General features: G+C 44.4%; 1 long non-coding RNA gene across 2 annotated transcripts; it reads left to right on the top strand.

Moving 5' to 3' along the window:
- The first annotated feature begins 505 nt into the window (after positions 1 to 505).
- LOC120098205 (uncharacterized) lies at positions 506 to 9221 on the top strand. 2 transcript variants are annotated; one of them, XR_015642646.1, is made up of 4 exons: positions 506 to 605; positions 7190 to 7272; positions 8380 to 8575; positions 8994 to 9221. It is a non-coding gene; the product is annotated as an uncharacterized LOC120098205 (long non-coding RNA). The 2 variants fall into 2 exon arrangements; XR_015642647.1 differs by having other exon boundaries at positions 525 to 605; positions 7190 to 7280; positions 8994 to 9214.
- Positions 9222 to 17658: the final 8437 nt, after the last annotated feature.

The following is a 17658-nucleotide window of genomic DNA, read 5'->3' as shown; positions in this document are numbered from 1 at the left end:
TTGGAATATTGGTGCTTTTGATACTCCAAATTACACAAACAACGCTCTAAGTGTTTGGACTTCTAATGCCTAGCATACATCAGATGTTTTAAAGCCCAAGCCCAGAACCAGAGAAATGGCTCAGCTGTTAAGTGCACATGTTACTCTTGCAAATGACCCAGGTTCCATTCCCAGCACCCATGTTGGACTTCTGGCCTCTTTGGGTACCTGCACCCATGTTTCCAGACTCATAAGTAAAAATAAATCTGTAAGAAAATAAATTCCCATTCACAAAACACAAGAATTTCCCTTTGCTTTCCCGCAAATACCCACTTTTAACCACTTGTTTGACAGCTGTCTAAGCCCTTTCCTGGTTGTCTCTGCCAAGACTCCTGTGAGTGCATGCTACTTCAATCTTCCTTTGCCTCTCGATGCTGGACTGAGACGTCACCCATTCTATGACATCATCCATTCTATGACATCATCCATTCTGTGACGTCATCCATTCTATGACTGACACCCTCCCGGCTCTGAGAGGTCTAAATGCCATATTTTTCTCCAATGCCTTTCTTGTCTTGTTTGGTTTTCCACACTTAACCCAGAATGTATGTGGAATGTGGCTTAAGGTGAGGATATTTCTGTTTTGTTTTTCCAAGCAGAGAGAGTTGGTGGGTGTTGGAAGGAAGCACACGCCAGAAAAGAGGGAAAGATGAGACACAAGCGTGCACAAAGGCCGGCGTTATGAAGCGAGTCCAGGGACCTAGAAGGCCAAGGTGTAGAGGGCCAAAGCGAGAAGAGCAACTGATCTCAAGGAAAGTGCTGGGTAGTTCCCACCTGCTGGCAGGGGACAGATGCAGGGGAGGGGCTTGGGGAGCAGAAAAGTAGAGGGGAATCTATTATGACTACAGAACTCTCCAGCCTGAGTGGCTTTTCTGCGGACAGAGACTGTGCATCATCTGGGTACAGCTGTTCTGGTCTTTTGTCCACAGTGTTTCATCCATTTGCACAGGTGGGGGATTTCCCTTTGTTTACCGAGGTAGAGAATGGATCCTGCAGGTCAGTGACTTGTCCAAGCGCAGCAGGAAATCTGACTCCCTTCCTGTGGCACTGATGGACGGATGGACAGATGGACAGCAGGGCTCTGGAGGCGGTGAGCCCACTGTTCCTGTGTGCCCGAGGTGGTGGTAGTGATGTGAGCATCCACTGGGCTGTCTTTAGCATCCTGGGCATCAGAGCTTCTTGGGTGGCCTCCTCCCAAGTAAACAATGATATGACACAATGTCTGAAAGACCAGAATATTTCCTGTCTCTTTTGGCCTGGTGCCTTGCCTGTTGCCACCCCAGCCTTTCCCTCCTCACCCCTACTCCAGTCCCCAATGCCAGGTTCTGTGGAGCACTCTGAGTTCACTGTCCCTGCCCTGGTTGGCAACAGCTGCATCGAGAGCTGAACTTCCTTCTGCCAAAGAAAACCCAGCAGGTGGCCCAGCTCCCTGGACTCCTTCCAACAGACTGGTCCAGCAGGACCTCCACCTGGAGCCTCTGCCCGACTCCAGGGTCTGGTTTTCCTGGTGTCCCTATTAGAAGGGTGCTGGATAAGACCCACTGCCACTAAAAAGGAAGTTGTGTTGCCATAAATCACGTCCCTTCCAAGTTGCTAATAAACCAGCATAAAAGAGACATCATGAAGGGGACCTGGAAGTTCCTAGACTGTAGACATGTCCTCATCCGTTAGGGTCCAGGTCATAGGCCATCTGCTGAATGCTCACCACAACATGTGTTATGTTGTTAACAATACAGCCCCCATTGTGTATACTTTCTGAGCCAAGCCTGACTGATGGGTAGCCAATGCCTGGAAGTTATATCAAGAAGGATGCAGAGGTCACAGTGGGTGTAGAGTAGACCTTTGTGTCACACCAGAGAAGAAAGACTCAGGGAGGGCTTCACCACCAGCACAGTACAGTGAATCCTCCAAGCTGGACTACCAGACAGCACTATCTTCCTGCCAGCAACCTTCTGAGTAACCTAGGGAACGCTACTTCCTTATCTTTGTGTTTCTAGGAACCTACTGAGAGCTTGGCACATAGTAGGCGCATAAAATATCTTGTTGCCTGTATGCCTAAAGACTCCATAATTTTGCCTATTGAGCAAGAAGCAGATGCACTCCACGTGGCCAAGCCTCCTCTGGCTCTTCAGAGGAAGAGAACAGCATCCTTCTCTGTTTCCCATGGTCCCCACTATGGCCTTACTCCTGTGACTTCTTTGACAATGTATTCTTCTTAGTTTTTGTTTTGTTTTTACTATGCAGCCCAGTTGTCCTTGAACTCATGATCCTCCAGCCTTGGATTGGCGCTGCGGGCGTGTGCCACCACATCTGGATGACAGCGTCTTTGCATCTGCAAATTTAATGTCTCCAGGTTAGGGATGCCCTCATCTACTTTAACTTGCACCATCCCCAGCCCCTGTCGTGAATTCACAGCCTCGGTGTGAATTATCTGGTTAAAGGCATCAAGGTGTCATCTGTGATTCTCTAGTTGTCATTTACACTCCTGTTTCTTAGAGACAATGTGTTTGGATTTGTTATTTCATAGCAAGTGGATCACCATGTGTCTTACTGAGGGTTTCTATTGCTGTGATGAAACTTCAGGACCAAAGCAACTTGGGGAGGAAAGGGTTTATTTGGCTTACCCTTTCACATCATTGAAGGAAGTCAGGAACTCAAACATGGCAGGAACCTGGAGGCAGGACCTGATGCAGAGGTCATGGAGGGGTGCTGCTGACTGGCTTGCTCTCATGGCTTGTTCAGCCTGATTTTATACAGAACCTGGGACCACTAGCCCAGGAGTGGCCCTACCTACGATGAGCTGGGCCCTCCTGCATCTATCACTAGTTAAGAAAATACCAACTTACCTATAGCCTGACCTAAGGGAGGCGTTTTTCTCAAAAGGATGCTCCCTGCTCTCTGATGACTCTAGCTTGTGTCAAGTTGACATAGAACCAGCCTGGACGCCATGTTACATAATCATGTCTGATTTCCTCTCATCAGAATCCAGAATTTGAATTTCTGAATATTCAAAGACTTCTAAGTTGGACTGTATGGCACCATCTAAAACCTGCCAAGGGGAGGACACAGAGCCTGAGTCATGGACCGCACTGATGTCTGCTTGCTCCACTGACAGACATTTACTCAGTGACAATGCTTACCAATCACGCTCCATGATGCCCCATCTTACCATGGCCTCACAGCCAGTAGAGCCAAGGACTGAGGGCTGTGAAGGAAATAAATTTCTCCCTTAAGTTGTTTTCAGACATCGTGTCATGGTGATGAGAAAACTTTCTTACACAGTAGTTCCCTGACCTTTGTGTGTTGTCTCAGGAGGGAGTAACCATCAACTCTAGTGAAAAGGAGTATCTCGATCCTTTTGTCTGGAAGGAAGCAGGGGTCCTTCCACAAAATGGCCTCATTAAGTCTGATGGGCCTGATTCAAGCCTGACCGTCCAGAATCATGTGATCCGCAGCATTCCATACCCTCCCTCTGCTTCTCCTCTCCAACCTTTAAGTAGAACTAATTAGTTCAAGAGAGTGGAAAGGTTGGGTATTTTTTTTATTTTAAAAAAATATTACTTATACGCTGGACACTGGTGGCTCATGCCTTTAATCCCAGCACTTGAAAGGCAGAGGCAGGTGGTTCTCTGAATCCAAGACCAATCTTGTCTACAGAGTGAGTTCTAGGACAGCCAGGGTTACACAGAGACCCTGTCTCAAAAAAACAAAAACAAAAACAAACAACAACAACAAAAAACAAAGAAACAAAAATATTACTTATCATTGTGTTGTGTATACAACACAACACACACACACGTGTGTGTGTGTGTGTGTGTGTGTGTGAGAGAGAGAGAGAGAGAGAGAGAGAGAGAGATACTGAAGCTTCAACTGTCTAGCTGTGTGATCTTGAGCCATTAAGTAGCTCAGCTTCTCTGTTCCCTTACCTATAAAGCAGAGATAACAAATGAACTATATATATATATATATATATACATATATATACATATATATATACATACTGTAACCTTCAGACACACCAGAAGAGGGCATCTGATCTCCTCACAGATGGTTGTGAGCCACCATGTGGGTGCTGGGATTTGAACTCAGGACCTCTGGAAGAGCAGAGTCAGTGCTCTTAACCACTGAGCCACCTCTCCAGCCCTCCAAATGAATTTCTATTGGAGAGGCATGCAGATACCACATGAGCTCGACGAATGTTGCTAGCATCTCACAGACGTAGGACTGTAAGAAGCCAGCGTGGAAGACGGAGAAATTCAAAGATGAGCGAGGGTGTGCTGCACAGTTAGTACCCACAGCTCCTTATTTATATTTCTCTTATTGGTCTTTTACATTGATTGGTCTCAGAGATACCCAACGCCATGTGTGACATGATGGGAGACCAGGTGTGTCCCACGACGTTGGCATGGCTCACTGTGGCAGCCCTTGGGGATGGCTCTGAAGGCCCCCTCCTTCCTAAGACATTGTGGCCCTCTATCTTAGTTAGGGTTTTACTGCTGTGCACAGACACCGTGACCAAGGCAACTCTTTTTTTTTTTATTAACTTGAGTATTTCTTATATACATTTCGAGTGTTATTCCCTTTCCCGGTATCCGGGCAAACATCCCCCTCCCCCCTCCCCTTCCTTACCGGTGTTCCCCTCCCCACCCTCCCCCCATTACCGCCCTCCCCCCAACAGTCTAGTTCACTGGGGGTTCAGTCTTAGCAGGACCCAGGGCTTCCCCTTCCACTGGTGCTCTTACTAGGATATTCATTGCTACCTATGAGGTCAGAGTCCAGGGTCAGTCCATGTATATATAGTCTTTAGGTAGTGGCTTAGTCCCTGGAAGCTCTTGTTGCTTGGCATTGTTGTACATATGGGGTCTCAAGCCCCTTCAAGCTCTTCCAGTTCTTTCTCTGATTCCTTCAACGGGGGTCCTATTCTCAGTTCAATGGTTTGCTGCTGGCATTCGCCTCTGTATTTGCTGTATTCTGGCTGTGTCTCTCAGGAGCGATCTACATCCGGCTCCTGTCGGTCTGCACTTCTTTGCTTCATCCATCTTGTCTAATTGGGTGGCTGTATATGTATGGGCCACATGTGGGGCAGGCTCTGAATGGGTGTTGACCAAGGCAACTCTTATAAGGACAACATTTCATTGGGGCTGGCTTACAGGTTCAGAGGTTCAGTCCATTATCATCGAGGCGGAAACGTGGCAGCATCCAGGCAGGCATGGTGCAGGAGGAGCTGAGAGTTCTACATCTTCATCTGAAGGCTGCTAGCAGAATCCTGACTTCCAGACAGCTAGAACTAGGACATTAAAGCCCACACCCACGGTGACACACCTACTCCAACGAGGCCACACCTCCTAATGGTGCCACTCACTGGCCCAAGCACATACAAACCATCACACCCTCCATTTTGAACTAGAGAGCTTCAGTTTCTTACCTTAACCTCCTGCCCACTTACGATCTGCATGGACATGAGAACGTCGCTTGCTTTACTCGACTATAAAAGGAAGGCTATTGTAAAATTTGAGATGGAAATAACCTGAAAACTAAGTAAATACCCTAAACACTTAGGCATTCCCTGCTCTGAGAGAAGAAGGGTCAGGGAAACAGCACACAATCAGATCTTTTGCACCTTCTGTTCATGGCCTTCCCCACTCCCTGCTCCCCAGCATCTGGCCAGTGCTTCTGCCTTATACAATGAAGTGTTTGTTGAGACCAGGGGAGCGGTTGGAACCCTTGTGGGTGTCCGTCCTTGAGAGCTCTGACATTACCTCTCAGCACTTCTAGGACAAACATGAGTCACCGGGCCACCAGAAAGGTAATCGAGGAGAATTTACAAACTTGGTAAAGTTGCACCATCAAGTGCACGCCAGCGGAGAGTGGGGAGGCAGGAGAGAGATGAGACAGAGCCAAGGTCATGCGAGTGGGACACACTTGCTGCATGGCTCTCGAGCAGGCAGGGCAGTCCCTGGGTGGTCTGTGCAGGAGAACCATAGTTTCCCAGCTACCACATACTCCCCGAATTGCCCTCACCATCCCACACATTGTGGGATGTCGAGTGCACAGGTACTTACTCCCATCTCCCCCTGGCACTCTGACCCTTGTCCACTCTTACCCCTGGAGGAAGCCTTCCTCCAGGCTCCTGATAGTTGTGCAAGGATCTTTCCCCGTGCCCCATCCATCTCCCACCACCAACCCGATCCGGGTCTCAGATGTCAGATGCCAAGACCTTACTGATTTTCCTGTCAGCCCTTGTCACAGTAGCACTGGTCGCCTTAGTGTAAACCAAGTTTGGTTGAGTTTGAACTTTGCATTCTATTAGCACTCTCTGAGCCCCAACTTGCTTCCAAGGTGCAGGCAGAAGGATCAGACGTTCAAGGTCTTTCATGGCTACTAAGGGAGATTGAGGTGAGGTCACATAAAATCCTATCTCCAAAAACAGGGGGTGGAAGAGAGAGAGAGAGAGAGAGAGAGAGAGAGAGAGAGAGAGAAACAGACAGACAGACAGACAGAGAGAGACAGAGACAGACAGAGACAGAGAGACAGAGAGAGAGTGTGTTATAAAGAGAGAGAGCTGCAGCTAAGTTGATAAAAGGACACTAGAATCCATCATATTATTAGAATAAGAAGTTGTGGGGAGATAGCTGCATTTAAGAATAACATATAAAGAACTAATATGTTTCTAAGATTCATTAACAGTTAATTATGACATGGAATGGGGAAAATATGGTTAATTTGGTTATGTGATATTTTTACTTTTTGCAAGTTTTTTTTTTAAAAATAAAATTTATAAAATAAAGAACAAGAAACTATTTTCTGGAGACGTAAGATCTAGAAGAGACATGGAGCTCCACTTACCGAAAGAGGTGCATTCAAGACTCACCGGAAAGTTGCAAACCTCAGCAGTTCTCTACCCCTGTGGAGCAAACCTCTCTAAACACTTAGCAGCCAACAGAAGCCACCGTTTATCTGCCCATGTCCCTTGCCTATGCTTGCTGGGCAGTTTCCCCGCCGGTCCCACCTTGGTCGATCATGAAGCTGTCTGTCTGATCACTGGCTGATCACTGGCTGGCCACTGGCTGTCTCAATGGACTGCTTGACCTACAGTGTCTGCACTCGGGTGTGGTTGCTGGGACTGCAGATTAGGTTCTCTTTCTTGCAGGCATGCAGCCACAGAAGAGTTCCCAAAAGCAAAAGCCAAAGCCACAGGCATCCGGAGGGACAGACTCCACAGCCATTTCTATGGTTTGAATGTTTGTATTTTCAAATTTTCATGTTGAGACTTAAGCTTCGATGTAATAATTTTAAGACCCAACGGTGCCTTCAACCGTTTATTTGCCTATGACCAGTAGGGGGTTTTGTCTTGTTTTCTTTTCCCTGAGACAGGGTCAACTATGTAGCTTTGGCTGCCCAGGGTACACCAGGCTGACCTAGAACTCACAAAGATCTGGCTGCCTTTGCCTCCCAGTGCTGGGACTAAACACTGTGTCTGGCTAAATTGATGAAGGAAAGCAAAGGAAGGGGTTGGAAAATAAAACAGATAAGGAAAATGGACGAGAGTGCTGGAGTGTGTGTGTGTGTGTGTGTGTGTGTGTGTGTGTGTGTGTGTGTGTGTCTGTCTGTCTGCCTGTCTGTCTGTCTGTCTGACTGTGTGCCCATGTGTGTCTGTGTGTGTGCTTGTGTATGTGTCTGTGTGTGCCCATATGTGTCTCTCTGTGTGTGTGCTTGTGTGTCTCTGTGTTTGTGTCTGTGTATCTGTGTGTGCATTATATGTGTGTGTGTGTCTGTCTGTCTGTGTGCCTCTGTGTGTGTCTGTGTATATCTGTGTGTGTGTCTGTGTGTTTGTGTGTATACTGTATGTGATGTGTCTGTGTGTTTGTGTGTATACTGTATGTGAGTGCCTGTATGTGTGCCTGTGTGTGTCTCTGTGTTTGTGTCCGTGTATCTGTGTGTATTGTATGTGAGAGAGAGACACAGAGAAACAGAGAGAGACACACACAGAGACACACAAACAGGCACAGAGAGAGAGAGAGAGTCCCCAGAAGTGACAGACTTAGGTTTATCAACTTTAAAGATACAACATAACAGATGAAATAACATAACTTTAAATTTTATATGAAGGGAAAACACAACATTGTAAGTGTGTAAAGCTGAGAAAGGCTCTGTGTATCTCGGGAGCACCACGGGAAGCCTGAAGACAAAGAAAGCCTACAAAATTCTGAGATTGGGTCATTTCCAATCTAGAGCTCTGCAACAATGCAGGCGGTCGACAACAGTTGATTAGGAGAGTGAGGAAGATGTTTGCAGAGGTGGGGAATCTCAGACCATTTACCTCTCTCGTCTCTCCTCTAGAATCTTCTGGAGGACCATACCCTAGGACCTAGAGTTACGCGCCACCACTAAGGAAGCAGAAGAGCCCACAAGAACGGGGTATCTGGTAAGGGAGGGGGCAGGGCAGCATCCGGGCACCGGCTCAGAGGCTTCCAGGAGACGGCAGAACTCTGGAGAGCCTACTCAAGAGAATGACTTTGTGAAGAGGAAGACTAAGGTATTATCTTCGGGAGGAACAAAAGGTGGTGTGGAAAGAAAGAAGCTGTTGTGGTTCACCATGTGGCTCTAAGCAGAGCTTTTAAAGATATCTTATTTATAAGTGTTCTGCCTACATATACGCCTGCATGCAGTGCCCAGAAGAGGCTAGACAACACCTACAACTGGAGTTACAGACAAATGTGAACTGAACCTGGGCCCTCTTCAAGAACAGTGCTCTTAACTAAGTATCTCTTTATCCCCTAAGCAGGGCTTCCAGATAATCACAATAATCATGTGAGCCCTATAATAGCTTTTTTTTTTATTATGGTGCAACCAGGTTAGGAAGAGGAGGGAAGGGGGGCTCACCTGGGTGGAAGGACAGAGAAACTGTGGAGAATATAGTTTTGATTTTAATGATAAATTGAAAAAATTAATAGGTGACAATGGCAGCTTGGAAACCACCCAGAGACAAGAAGTAAGCTTCAAAATAATCAAAGTTGAAAATGGACGTCCCTGAGGAGAGAGAAGTGCAGAGGAAGGCAGATGACTGGGATAACGTAGCAAAATGTGGAAAGTGAGATTTAACTCTCCAGGTTTCATTAGAATGAACTTTTAACAAAATTTAACAAATAATTAAATGATGGCAATCTTATAGTTTCTTATTACTCCACGGGGTTTGAAAATTTGCCAGTTTCTTATACATAAGTAAAAGGTTCCTGACGGTTAATGAGGCACGAGAGCAACTGCACAGGTCAGTATTGATAACCGGCGTGGTATTTTGAAATGTCACAGTTCTGTCATGTGTGCTCAATCTTCCAAATTGTTTGTGTTTATTTAGCTTAACAGGCTTCAAAGTAGAGAAAATTGTCATGTTGTACACACATGCACGTGCACATGCACACACACACACACACTCACACTCACACACGCATATACACACTCTCTCTCACACACACACTCATGCCCGTACGTACACACACACATACACATACTCTCACACACACTCACATACACATTCACACTCACACACACATATATACACACATATACACACACTCTCTCATACACTCTCTCATACACACACTCTCTCTTACACACACACATACACACACATACACACTCTCACACACATACACATACACACACATACACATACACTCTCACACACACATACACACACATATACACACATACACACACTCTCTCTTATACACATACACACACATACATACTCACACACACATATACACACATACACACACTCTCTTATACACATACACACACATACACACTCTCACACACACATTCTCTCTCTCTCACACACACATATACACATTCACACACACATTCTCTCTCTCTCACACACACACACACACACACACACACACACACACTCACATCTTGTCTCTCCTCCTCTTTCCCCACCTCTTTCTATCCTGTAGTTGTACTTAAGCCTCAGTGTAAGTGAGGATGTCCGAGGATAACTCGTGGGAGCCAGCTCTCTCCTTCCATCATGTAGGTCTGAAGGATCCAACCCAGGTTGTCAGACAAGGCAGCAGATGCCTTTATCCACCCTGTGTCTCACTGCTCCTGACACCTAAGATCTTAAATCTTAGTGGTTTGTTACATATTTTTACTTTCTCCTTTAAAAAAAAAAAAGAAGATTAAGATAGTCTACTCAATGTTAATGTTTCCGTGTAGACAAGCAGTCATCCGAGCCCCTTCTCCTTGGCATGTGTGATTTTGCTGAGGGTCCGTTTGTGTCAGGATCTCTCTCATCCCCTGTGGGTTTATTGGTTGTGCTGCTTTCTTCTGTGCTTAATTAATACAGTTTTCTAAAAAGCCTGGTTATCTGACAGAGAGAGAGCCCCTGATATTTGGTTCACAATTGCACACATACTCACACAAAGTAAAAGACTAAAAATAAACATTACAATTCTCAAAGATCTTAGCCATACCTAGTGGTAGTGTGCCTTTAAACTCAGCATTTAGGAAGTGGAGGCAGGAGGATTGGGTTTTTAAAGGTAGGCTTGGCTATGTAGTAAATTTAAGGCCACATGAAACCTCATCTAAAAAATAAATCTATTTTATAAAGTGAACAGAGCTAGAACAGAATGGTTGTGAGCCACCACGTGGGTACTAGGGTCAAACCCAGGTCCTCCGTAAGAACATTCTAGACCCTCAACTAAGGTTCTAAGTAAAGCTGAAGACAGACCCTTAGGTCTACATTATACTACAATATAATGGGTGGGGAAGAAAAGGAAAGGAGAAACCAGCAGATGACAAGAGTATATCTACTGTCTATGCCTTTCTAGCTCCCAATAATGACATGGAGACCTCTTATATTTAAGGAAACTTAGGCCTTATAGCTTAGGCTTTTTCTAACTAGTTCATACAACTTGATTAACCCCATCTATACTAGTCCACGTTTGCCACGTGGCCTGTTACCTCTCACTATGTCCTGGTACATCCAACTTCCTCAATGTGTGGTTAGTGAATCCTGGGCCTCTCAGTTTCTTCCAGTGGTTTCTATCTCTGCCTGGAAGTCCCACCTATCCTCTCCTGTCCTGCTATAGGTTGTTAGCTCTATATTAAACCAATCAGAAGGTAATGGAGAAGACTTTACAAAATACTAGACCAGGTGATGATCCAATAAAAGAAATAATAGCAAAGTCTGGACAGTATTGAGCTCTCTGCTGGTACAGAATATTTGACTAATACAAAGATAACCTTTACACAGTGTACAAGAAGATTAGACGATTATCCCAACCTCTCCCCTTTTTCCTTCCAAAAAAGAGGCTCCTTCTCTAACATCAATAAGCTATATACAATGAGAACAATTTATAAGAACTATCAGGTAAGAATTACATTCACAATGCCCAGAACACATATATTTGGCAACCTTGGAGAACATATTCCACTCTATGCTATCCTGGTGAGTCCAAAGTTCTATACGTAAACAATTTTCTATCACAACTTGCATTCATCAACCTAAAAACATCGTCCTAGATCTTAAAATGTTTTCTTTAATCCTAAGCAACTTAAGTTTATGCGTAAGACTATAACTATCTAGTGTTCAACCTATCAGAAACCTGAGAAGGATAAATATTACCTGAGCAAACAGAAGTGCAGAGCAAGCAGCTTCCAAAACCTATAGAAATGACAGAGACTCCTGGCTACCTGGTCACCCAAGATTGCTCTGCAGGGTTGGGACATCCATCTTCAGCCTACATGCCCAGAACATCTGATAAACTTATCTGTGAAGCAGAAACATTGAAGGATTGTCCTATCTTGTCTCTGCCAATCGACCTCCCAGTGTCCCGCTTGTCCACAGTTTGGACAACATAACGTCAGCAGCTGAGGCGAGGGCAGATCTGCCCAGTTTCAGCTTTGCCACATTTGAAGCACACCCCATATGGAAGTTCTCCGATGCCCCGTCGTCTTCTTTGAAGGAGCATGGGAATGCTGCCAGGAGCCGACGCGTCTCACTACCATGAAAAGCCTTTTGTTATTGAAACATCCTAAATGTCATATTCTGTAGATCCTTGAAGTGTTTGAAGAGTGAACAGGCATGCTTTATTGGCTTTATTACTTACTATCCGCTTAACTTTGAAAACACCCACAGGAGGCTAAACCAAGCTTATTTTTGTAACAAACTAAACTAGTACCTAGCATGGACCCAAGTTTGATTGACTACTAACTTGTATTTCTTAATTATCCTAAACTGTTTGTAACAGTAGCTTTCAAGGAAGAGAACTTTACATTTTTAAAATGAGTTGCAAAGATACAATACCTTAAAGAGTTGAAAAAATATATAATATGATGTAGCAAGAAATAACCTTGAATTTGCATAAATGTACAAAAATCTATACCAAGGTAAAATACTTGAGACTTGTAGTTGCTTTTTAGATTAAAAGTAGATTCAGTGGTCTACCCTTTTATCCTATTATTTCCATATCTCCCCCCTCCCCTTAACTATCAGTTCTCACTCCTTTCCCCAACACTAGATAGGGGAGAAAGAAGGCTAGAAGAATGAAAAAGAGAGAAAAACAACCCTGAATCTAACCTCCTTTACTTTGTTTCCTCTCTAATGGAGACCATTAACAACTGTGGCTAACTCCCCCCCCCCCCCGCAAATGACAACAAACACCAATCTCCCATCCAATGAGGAAAAAGACACCCACCAAACCTCTTGGCAATGGGGCATCATTCTCTTAAAGATTGCATCCTGCTCTCTGGGGTGACAGAATCTTTTGGGAGCCCTAAAGAAAAATGGGATATTGGCCAAGTCCTGGGAGAGCTAGCTGCATTACTTGTTGTCTAGTCTCTGTGTGAGGAGAAAGTGCAGGGCTTAACTGACATCCTGCCTGGAACAGTCCGTGAGGCTGGACCAATTAAGCTGGCGCTTTGAAGTTGTCCTGGAGGCAAATTTTTGAGGAAACAGCAACTAAGGCAGTCTGGGAGGCTGGATTATTGGGGCTATCTGTCTTGTCTTCATCGGTGTCTTTTGCTCTGAAACACAAACCTTTACAGGTAATATACATATATGCATTAACACATGATAATATACATATATGCATTAACACATGAATGGAATGCGCGGTGTGCACAAGTCAGCCAAACATGATTCCCTGCTCTATGTGTGAGCAGAAAAAGACTTCAAACTTTGTAAGTTCGTTTGGACTGTATAAAACCAAACCATAATATAAATTTCCATTCCTGCCACATGAAAGAATGGCATGTAATAAGTCTTGAGGACTCTGTAGCTAACAAGATTTATTGGCTATGCAAAGACCTCCATGTCTCAGCCAGTCTCAGAGCTGCTCCCATGTAGAAGGATCAGCATTCATGCCACCTGATTTGTTATCCTCGGTTTCTTCATTCATATCTGCAGCCAAGAGTTTTCAGGAGGTCTCTGTAGGCTTAGATTTTTTCAAAACCTTTTAATAAGGGTTCTTAAATGCTTTAGCCTCCCTTCTAGCCCGCCACCCACCAGAGGTAGTGGAAAGGAAAGGTTAATGGGGCGAAGAAGGATGTGGACCTGTTTAGAATGGTTCTTTGGAGTGAATCCAATCTTCATTGTCAGGATAGCGACAGGTCAGTTCACACAAATCAGCAATAGTAGCTCAATCCGCTTGCAAACACCATTTACAAATTGGTGAATGGCGGTTCAATTCAGAAGAAACCGTGAGGCTCTGCCCATCAGCCCGATTCTGTGCAGAAATGGCAAGAAACCACCTGAATATCACGAGAAGTTCTTTGAGGCATTTCTCTCTACAGAGTCACAACAAACAATGATCATCAAAGAAGGCAAGGAGAACCAATGCCACAACGTCGTCAGCCAAGACCAGTGTCAGCAAGGTCCAACAAAGACCAGCACAGAGTGACAAGGTAATCACTATCACAGCATCGTTCACTGTCTGTTGGGTTACACTTACACACTTTCGCTTGTCCTCTCAAGTGTCTGCTCTAGCAAAACATCACATGCCCCATTTCCAGGCAGCTTCCAGAAAAACACCACATGTCTGTTTTCAGCAAAATATCCTCCCACGTATCTGCTTCAGCAAAAGCATCCTCTCAGAAGTCAGATAACAAAATACAAAAACAACAAAACATCACCCGACACAACTGAGTCTCCAAAGAAACCAGGAATTTCCACCTCGGGTCTCCTCCTAGTCAGATCAATCTTATTAATTTAGAAGGCATGCACAGCTTTTCATTTCCTGTTGAAACCAAGGCATAACCTCTCCCCTATTGCAACACATTCTCTGACTTCCATTAACACAGCTTTGGAGTCTATGGGCTGGTTTAACTCAGCAATCCTTTCTAAAACAAAAATCCAGGTTTTTCAGCGGCTATGCCGCTGGTCTCATTGACATTTAGAAAATGTAAAGTCAATAAAACGTTATTTTAATCTATCTCTTGGAGATCCCATATTCCCTTTTTGTTCTATGAGCGTCTCATTTAAAGTATAGCTAGATCTTTTCACAGTTGTCTGACCTGTAGGATTGTAATATACGTGTGTATATATAACATGTTATATATACAATATATATTATACATGTTAAAGTATGTGTATATATAACATGTTTTCTATCATAATGTCTGAAAATTGTATTCTACTGGGTCTGTGTGCTGCAGCTTCATCAGCATCGATCTGTAAAGGCATCTTTAATATAGCTATTAATTCTAATAAATGTGCAATCTCAGAATCATCCTTTTCAGAACTCAATGCAAAAACCCATTGGAATCTTGAATATATATCAGTTGTACAATGTGTCAACGCATGTACATACTTTAATTCTCCAAACTCTACAAAATGAAACACATAGGCTATTGTACGACATCACTCTAAGGGATGGTATCATTAAACAGAACATGTATTTTTAACTCAGCATATTGTCCTTCATCTAGCAACTGATCCTTGACAAAATATAATATCTGTCCGATTGTGCCGGTTCACAGCTGAAGCCTTTTTTATCTAGCATCTCTATGAGCTGCCATTCTGCAATCACATCACAAGGTGGCACCATAGGCTTCAGATTAGATTTCTCTGATGATCCTTTATTTTGATGGTTCTTAAAGAGGATATATGAAATTTCAATCATTACTGAAAATATAATTATCTTGATAATTGAAAACTAAACAAGGTCCAGGTGCCCTCTGTCATAGTATTTTTCCATTTTTTAACATAGAAAATAATATTTTTAAAAACATTTGTAACTCTCTCCTTCCTTCAGAGACTTTATTATTTTTAAACGAATTATTTTTCCTATGATTCTTTATACTGTTTGTTTGTTTGCATTTGAGCCTGTTTAAGCATATTGTGCCCGACTTCTGTTGCCTATAGTTACTAGTGACTCAACTTAGCATGTGGCACTGGTAGCTAGCTCTCCCCCCTCAGCTCTGTCTAGCAGGCTGCCCTCAGTTCTGGGCTGGAGCTGCTGTTTGCCAGCCCACGCCAAGCCTGTCCTACCAGCCATGCTTCTATGCAGATGTAGGGTTTTGCCCATGGGCATCCAGTGGTCACTGACCAGCTGTGCTGATGGCCCTGCCACGGCTCTAGGAAGTTGTTGGGCCTGGGCTGTGGCAGGTGCTCTCAGGCTATCCTGCAGTCCTGCAGCCCACAGTGCTGGTGCTCCTTCTGAGCCATGGTAGACCAGATGGCTATCCTGCAGTCCTGCAGCCCACAGTGCTGGTGCTCTTTCTGAGCCATGGTAGACCAGATGACTCTGCTACAGTCTGGGAAGTGAGCTGAAGCTCTGGTATCTGGTGCCCCATTAGCTGCTTACAGGACCTACTCGAGTGCTAGGCTTACCTCAGTCAGTAGAGCATGAGATTCTTGAACTCAGGGTCACAGGTTTATGATGGGCGCCAAATATGGCTGGGCTGTCTGTGATCAGTTAGCTCCCAACAATGACATGGAAACCTTTTATTATTTAAAGAAAACCTAAGCGTTATAGCTTAGGCTTTTTTCTAACTAGCTTATATAAGAATAAAACCCATCTATACTAGTCCATGTTTGCCATGTGACCCATTACCTCTCGCTGTGTCCCAGTGTATACGTCTTCCTCAGTGTCTGGCTGACGAATCCCTCAACTCTCAATTCTTCCCACAATTCCTATCTCTGCTGGGAAGATCCACCTATTCTCCCCTGTTCTGCTATAGATCGTTGGTTAGCTCTATATTAACCAATCAGAATATAATGGAGAAGAATGTTTACAAAATACTAAACCGAGTGATGATCCAATAAAAATAACACTCCCGGGCTGGAGAGATGGCTCAGCGGTTAAGAGCACCCGACTGCTCTTCCAGAGGTCATGAGTTCAATTCCCAGCAACCACATGGTGGCTCACAACCATCTGTAAAGAGATCTGATGCCCTCTTCTGGTGTATCTGAAGACAGCTACAGTGTACTTATATATAATAAATAAATAAATCTTTAACAAAAAAAAAAAGAATCTAAAATAACACTCCCAGTGTCTGGACAGCACTCAGCACTCTGCTTGTACAGACATCAACATTTGACTAATTACAAGGACAACCTTTATACCGTGCACAGACAGACTATCCTAAACAAGAGGACTTGTGTGACATTAATAGAAAGTTAGGGGGGCTGGGGATTTAGCTCAGTGGTAGATCACTTACCTAGGAAGCGCAAGGCCCTGGGTTCGGTCCCCAGCTCCGAAAAAAAGAACCAAAAAAAAAAAAAAAAAAAGAAAGTTAGGACCCCAGGTGAACGCCAGAAGCTCCCATTGGGTACAGAGAATGAACCCAGATCTGTCTCCACTCTTTGTGACCTTTAGTCTCCAGCCCCGGTCCCTACGAGACCTACTCTGACCTTAGATTTCTATGGGACTCTGAGCCTGTTTTCTTGAGCTAGAGTGGGGACTTCCACCTTTCCTTCCCACCCAGCCCCAACCGGAAGAGTCTGCGAGCCACACCTACTGTTTAGATAACAGCCTCAAAGATAATCAAACATCTGCGGACCGAGAAAATGTCCCTTTAAGGAGTAGTCAGCAGCATCTTGTGTGCATTAAACATGGAGCCTTCATAAACGCACATCATGTTGATGCATACGCACACTTGTGTTTATATGTGTGCACGTTTATGTTTATGGGCATATGTTCAGGTTCACATGTACAACAGCACATATGAGGTCAGAGGACATCCCCAACTGTCAGTCCTTAACGTCCATTGCATTAAAAACAGGGACCCTCGTTAATCACGCTTCATAATCCAGGCTAGCTGGTCTTGAACGCTTCTTCCAGACCTCTTGTTCCCACATCTCTCTGTCAGGCTTTTATGTAGGCTCTAGGGGTCCAAACTCAGTTCCCTTGCACTTGTGGGACAGGTGGAAAGAGACTTGGTGCTTGACCTACTTGGACATCTAAGACCTAAAAACAGAATCTTCATATCTACCTGAACATCTCATTTAGTATCCTGGAGTTAATCCCAATCCAGGGACATTGCTACAGTTTACCCTACCTCCCATCACAAGGATCAGGGAAACAAATGCCAGTCCTTCCTCAGCTCTAACCACCAGAGACATGCTCCAAACCCTCCATTTGTCTCGCTATAGTGACATCCGTCTATCAGGAA

Source organism: Rattus norvegicus, chromosome 18, assembly GCF_021556685.1.
Source record: "Rattus norvegicus strain SHRSP/BbbUtx chromosome 18, alternate assembly SHRSP_T2T, whole genome shotgun sequence".
Classification (NCBI taxonomy): Eukaryota; Metazoa; Chordata; class Mammalia; order Rodentia; family Muridae; genus Rattus; species Rattus norvegicus.
The sequence above is the reverse complement of the archived record's forward strand: the minus strand, read 5'-3'. Positions and strand labels throughout refer to the sequence as shown.